At 44.0% G+C, this 6,992-nt stretch overlaps 1 non-coding gene across 1 annotated transcript; it reads left to right on the top strand.

Annotated features, from left to right (window-relative positions):
• The first annotated feature begins 3,011 nt into the window (after positions 1 to 3,011).
• Positions 3,012 to 3,210, top strand: LOC147440466 (U2 spliceosomal RNA). The gene has a single exon (XR_015184386.1). It is a non-coding gene; the product is annotated as a U2 spliceosomal RNA (small nuclear RNA).
• Positions 3,211 to 6,992: the final 3,782 nt, after the last annotated feature.

Below are 6,992 nucleotides of genomic sequence, written 5' to 3'. Positions count from 1 at the left end.
TGAGGTGAGCAATGCAAAAAGGAAAATGAGTACACCGAATTTAATTGAAGAGGCAAATGACGCAAAAATTGACACAAAAGGGCAATCTAAAATGCAATACAAAAGGATGCTAATCCTCTCCCTAATCAAGTCTACCTAGCCATGGAGGGTGGTGGCCTCTTGGGTCTACCAAGAACATGCCCACACATAGCTAGATTAGTGCTTAATTAGTGAGAGATGCAACTAGTTATGAAAAATCAATGGGCCGTAACAATAATTATGAAATGCTAATCAATCTAATGGAGATGCTAATAATTAACACACACTAATGCATAATGACAAATCTAGCTAGCATAACCTAAAGCTCTGATACCAAATGTTGGGGATAGGATCGAGTTAGCTATGGTGGATGAAAGAGAAACATAGTGTCAATGTGTGAGTCTGTGTGTAAGCAAGGTTATCACTCAAGTGAATTAGGTTCCAAGATAGAATTAGCTTGGACTCATAAACACAATCTTGAGTATTGACTTAGCTTAGCACAAGCTCACCATAGACAAGCATGTAGTGCAAAATAGAGTTGTGTTTATTCATTCATGAAAAGCTCTAAGTAGCTCTACAACCTTGCTCCACAGCATGTGGGATAAATCCACTCTCTTCTCCTTGACTCATACTTTAGGACAAAGCTCACACTTTACACCTGGTGGCCATGCAAAAGAAAAGAGGGGCTAGTTTTGCATGAGGAGGCCATTTTGCTGAGGAGGGACCAATAGGGAGGTCGCTATTGGCCAGAGCAGAGCAAAGGGAGGTTTTGGTTTGGCAGAGGCGTCGTTTGTAGGAGGGCCTCTGGGTGTTGACGATGACTGCAATGAGGAGCGAGACCAACTGGGGGGCGTGAGCTGGGGTATGATAGCGCATGAGGGAAGGTCAATTGGAGGCCTCCATAGGGTCTGAAGGGGAGCACTTTGGGGCTGAGATGCTGTGAAAAGGAGGTCATCAAGGACCGACACCTGCAGGAGGAGGGCTACGGCCCATCAAGTTTTTTTTTGGCTGTGCTATATGAGAAAGGCCTCCAAGGGCCTGGTTTACAAGCAAGGCAAGGGAGCTGAGGGTTGGAGGGGAAGCCCTTCAAGATTAAAAAAAGGAGAGCTTTGTAGGTTGAGGTGTTACAAGCAAGAGAAAAGGGGAGTCGGCCATGCTCTCTCACTCACAATATGCCACCGCAGATTTGGCGGAAGCGACAACAAGGAGAGTGTTCTTTTGGGATCCATCATTGTACACTCCTAAATTAAAGTTAATTCTATTGACATCATGATATTCTCTATATCTTTTTCGGCGTTTGAGTAAATGTTCTCAATCTCTTTCTCACTATCATGTCAACCCATGTGTCAGTTATGTGGGTTTCTCGTGTGGGAGAAGTGTGTAGACATGAGATATGAGCTTACATTAGAGTTCGTGCATGTCAAAGATTTTGAAAGGGTGTGGTAGAGCAGATGTATGCTAGAGGTCTTGAAAGCATCCGCATATGTTGGTCGACTTTGAGTTGCAGTGCTTTGAGGGGTTAAGGATAAAAGCCATGAATGCTTGCTTTGCGGTCAATTGTGTGCAATTAGGGTTGGTCGAGATCGTGCTTGGACATTGATTGTTTGCAGATCGGGAGTCTAGGCGTGTGTTTACTAGGGGATAGGGGTGCTGTGAGATCACTGGGCTATAGAGAGGCATTCAGATTGTGTGCTATTGTGTGCTGGTGGTTTTCTCATTTCCCCCTTTCCAACGTCCGTCCCGCAGCTGGAGCGGTCTCAAAATCAAATCAATGACTTGTCAAAAGCGATTGATCCGATGACATCTCATCGTACATGCGAAGCCATGGTTCCTGTCGTCCGTTCTCTACTACCATCGAAAGGCCATGAGGGCTTCTTGGGTGACGACTAACACTCCTCCCTAGCTTTATATCTCTTGGGTTAGGGAGAGCCCCCGTGCCTCGTCCATGTGAGGCTGTGGCCACTTGCTAGGACCTTTGTTCACACACAAAATGTTGTAATTTAATCATGACAGAACTAGAACAGCACTGTGCGACTGAACAAAACACAAGTCGCGAGTTTTTGGGACTCAATTACAATCCATTTTGGAGAATCAAGCATAGTACAATCCATTTTCTTCACAGTAGTCGAGCTTTTGAAACAGGCTCAAGGTTGCATATCTATTGGACAGCATTGGTGCCACTTAGCTGCCATGTTTCTAACAGCATCGGTGCTACTTATCAGGCATCCTCTTGCGATGCAGTGTAGAATGTCCCTTTTTGTTGTTTCGATCATCCCTTCAACCCTTTCCTTCTCCCTTTCAGAGCTTCACCTACCGAAGAAGACTCCCTCGCCTTTAGCTTAGTTATTGGAAGGATCAAAGATCGAGGGAGTGGCCGCTGATGACTTTTGTATGAAGGACACAAAATAAGACATAGCTTCAACCTCATGACCTGCACATTGGTGCCTATTCTCAGGGTAGATTCGTTCCTGTTTGTGTGTGACACTTTTGATTGCCTCTTTTGACTCGTGCGTATAGAGAATAGAGGGCCTATGTTATGGATTGGCTTCTGCACAAACAGATGGCCTGATACTAAGCTACCAAAAGTGAGCTTATCTCTTACAGCTCGTAGACTATGGCGGCTGAGAGAGAGTAAGCAGCAAGCTGCCAAAAGGGAAGTGCTTATTACAAGGCCAAAAAAAGCGCACAGTCGAGAGCTCCGTTGGCATCGTGTGAATAGCGTAGAAACCTTCAAGGATGGGTGCTCAGATAGTGTGCTATTCCGGGAGCTGTGCTTGTAAATAGAAGTAAGTAGAAAAGTTTGACGGAGAGCCAATGATCTGAGAGGGCAAGGCGCGAGAGGCGGGGCGGGCCGAGAGCTTTGCGTGGCATCACGAACAAATGCTTAGATAGTGTAAACACGGGCTTGCAAAGAATAGCAGAAGCAATTATCCCAGAAGGCAAGGCGCGAGGCGGGGCAGGTATAAAAGCCATGCGGGCACTCTGGGGAACCCATACCTTTCTCGGCCTTTTGGCTAAGATCAAGTGTAGTATCTGTTCTTATCAGTTTAATATCTGATACGTGGTCCATCGGGCCACATGATATTAACCTAATTTTTCTCACGGGGGCAGTCCCCTTCCGGCAGCTTGCTGCCCGGGGACTGCGCGCGTCGCCTCTGTATTGCACTGCCTCAGAGGCCTGGCGCACCCCCCTCCCACAATCTCAATTGATAATCGATTCTCTGCCCGCCCACTGACGGTGATCTGCTTCTGTGGCCGTCACCCAGGCATGCTCTATTGTTTTTGTTTTTGTTTTCGATTTGTCCCGTGGTCTTCTGATCCACAATCGTAGCTGTTGTGGGGAGATACTCCTTCCAAACGTCCAACAGCGCCTGCAGCAGATATAAAAGTGAACTAGTTGATGGCACTCTTAGTCTGTGCACAAAGGCTATGGACAGCCCCGCAGCCCCTGCCCCTACAGATATAAAAGTGAGCTCTGGTTGATTGCACTCTTAGCATTGATTGTTCTTTGGCAAGGCTTCTGCGCAGGGAGAGGTTGCATGATGACATGAAGGGCGTTGAGTTCAAATCCACCAACTACATCTTGGCAAGAGCAAATTTGAACTGCTGCCAATCTTCAAATCTTCAGTAAACAACAAACACCAAATTGCTGTTGGAGCGGGGAAGGTATCGAATTTGACGCCACCAATCCAGGCAGCAACTAGCAACTTGAGCAGTCTTTTAAGTCTTCAGTGTACTACTTCTATCCATTGTCGAAAGATTCCTACAGGAAGTGTAAAGCACGGTGACGATCCTTAACACCGGAGATGTCGACCCATCTTTGAGAGGCTTAGGGCAAAGCTTGGTACATGAAAGGGCAAGAGCCTGGATATTGGGGTATGGAGGGAGGGGTCGAATTCACAGTTGAAACAGGAGGTCCAGATTCCTCAGTAGGCTACAAATTGCCATCGTGCAAGAAACTTCTCTCGTGAGAGCTGGACGTTGAGGAATAAGAGGAGTGGAACTTGAGGTTGCCTCTGGTGTACAAGGGTACTTGAGTTGTCGAGAGAACATAAAAGAAACGCAATGTTGGCGCTTGAGAGCTCATAAATACTGGGTGTTGAGAAGTCATGAATACGACACGCTGAGATCCAACAGGGTGTTAAAGCAAGATGCATGATAATACCTAAAAAGAGAATCCTCTCCTTGTGCAAATGTACGACGTGTCATACGCCGCAGGATTTGCGGCAGCAGATGCCACCCTTTCCAGGCCTTTTGGGCCCAACGTTCTCAAATATCACTCCGATGGCGATTCGGTTCTTATGGAGCAAGTGCAGGTGCTTTTGGACCTTACTGCATTGGTACGGCTGCTTTTCGGCCATATGCCATATGTGCTTTTGGAGTAGGGATGCCCATACGGCACTATGCCTGGATACCCTTGCGAATTCCACCAGGATGAGAGGCAAGCACTAGCTTTCATCCAGCAGTTTGACACCACTTCCTCAAAGGGGCAAGCCTCCAAGATCAGGAAATTAGTTTGAAAGTAATGCACAGCAATGGTGCTTCATTTCATGGACAGGCACCATGTACTTGGCTTCCCTTTGGTCGACACCCTCTCACGAGGCACGCATTGCAAGAATGGCTCAAGCAGGGAAAGTGCTACACATGTCGGGGAAAGACGCAATATTTTGGCCAAGTGTCCGACTACGCAGGAGAACCAACCACCGCCGGCTTCGTAGTCTTCTCGGTTATTCATGACTTGGCCATTGGCCGACAGAAAGAAGAGCAAGAGACAGGATCGGTGGCATGTCGCGATTTGCATTGATGATGTGGTAGTCGTACGGCTGTGGCATCCGAGTTTTTGCATTCAGTTATGTTTAGCACTTGCTTGTTTTCAAGTTCCAAGTATTAAAACTTTTCAATTCTGTTCGTGTGTTGTGGTGAGATCGTCGCCTTGTTAATGCCAAGCCGGTTGCAATGGTAGCTCATAGCTTCAGCCGGTTCTTCTTCTACGGAGAACCTGGTTCGACTTTTTGTGGCACGCTTCTGGCACCTCTCTTTAAATTCTAAGATTAGTTGCTCCTTTAGAAATTCTCATGTTTGGGATTCTCTGCATACTCCATGTAGGGCTACCAAGGTCTACCTAACTTAGCAAATGTTGTGATGGTGAAGATTTGGAAAATGTTAACAGCTCGCATTGAAGCTTGTAGACATTTGCTCCAATTAAAGTGTGCAAATAGATGATTGAGTGGTAGAGTGAAGTCTCAAATGGATTGCTGAAAGAGGAATTTTCCTTCCACTTAAATGAACGACACCTATGCCAATGCAATCCACACTTTTTTTTTGCCTCGCATGTTCGGAATGTATCTTTCATTTTCTGAAAGGAGGGTTGGAATTTTCTCCATAGCTCTTATATACTTGAAACCTCAAGAGCCTAATGATGAGCTACTATGTTGTATAGCAAAGATTGTTTATTTATGCAAAGAGTGGGTACAAGTGAATCATTGACTTATGGATTCCCAAATAATGCCACACAAAGGGATACATCAAAGTCCACCCTCCAGTTGTATGTTTTTGGATATCTACAAATTTTCTTTTACCATCCTTTTATGAAGATTTTTAGTAAACAACCTTCCCAATGTTTCCTTGGTTGAATACCCTATGGGACCTCACAGAGATATTAAACCTCATGTTGTGATTAAGAAAACAAGGCTTAAAGTTGACATTAAACTTCAATACCTGCTTTATACAGCATGAGATAGTTTCAGCCCCACTTCTTTTTTACCCATCTCCGCCATAAACTATCAATTTTAAGCATTATTTAGCTATCTTGTCCATGATGTTCGCACTTAAGTTTAGCTTCAATTTTATCCTTGTATCCACCACGGTGCTCAAAGTTTGTTACAACCTCACTTACCTTGTCCAGCAATCATAATAGTTAAATTTAAGATTCTACTTGATCATCAGGCTCACACTTAGAACTATCTTGTTCACTTATGAGATTCAAACTTCACTTGCTTTCTTGAGCCATCATACTACTAACTTTGCCACCTCTAGTGACTGGTAAAGGATAAACATGATCGTAAGAAAGAGGCAAATACAGCCGGTGCAAATGCTTCTTCAATTGCAGATTCTGTAGGATACAAAATGGGTGTTTAGTGCACAATCTTAGCATGATCCTCCTAGTCAAAAATAATGTATGCCCATCACTTATAAGACTCACATGTATGGTACTTTTACTCTAGTCCTACAAAGCACATTACATATCATCATGATATGCTTACTTCTCATGAGGCTATCTCTATGGGAATGCTACCACGTGCCAAACATGTCTCTTATTCAATCAAAGGCAGTAGTAAAATTGTTCTCAATACTAAGAATGGCATATATTTTACCACTCTTGTTGATGCATTTGTGTGCCTTGGATGAAGAATCATCTCTTGTTTGTCTTTTCTCTTGTGCAAGATTTGATCTTCTTCTTAACTTTCTGGAATCATGAAAAATGCACTACTTACGTGCATTCATGATAGGATGGGAGACACAAATATGTGTATATAGTAGATAAAATATTGATATATTACTATTAATTAGGTGCTGTCGTCCTTTACACAAAAAACAATCCCTTTCGACTTAATCCACTAAGGGTAAGTCTCCCATAAACCTTTCAAAGTATCATTTATAGAAAAAGCCATATGCCGTTTGATGTTAGGGGCAACTTAATATTACTAGTTGGTTTAGGAACTTGTGAGAAATTGGTATTTTGAGTATCTTAGATGACAAGATGCTACATACTCCCCCCGCACTTTACGACCCGTTCAACATTGTGTATCTAAGCAAGGTCCATGATGATGGAGCTCTATGCACCTCTGTGTTGATTGGGATGGTTGTGCTCCTTGCAATGCTTTCTTTGTAGTAGAATGACCATTTTACAATATGATGGTGCTGAGACATAATTACCAAATGATTTCTTGGTTGAGGATGTCATAAAATCTAAT

Source organism: Adiantum capillus-veneris, chromosome 15, assembly GCF_014529385.1.
Source record: "Adiantum capillus-veneris isolate H3 chromosome 15, ASM1452938v2, whole genome shotgun sequence".
Lineage (NCBI taxonomy): Eukaryota > Viridiplantae > Streptophyta > Polypodiopsida > Polypodiales > Pteridaceae > Adiantum > Adiantum capillus-veneris.
Note: the sequence above shows the minus strand (reverse complement) of the source record. Positions and strands in the feature narration are given on the sequence as shown.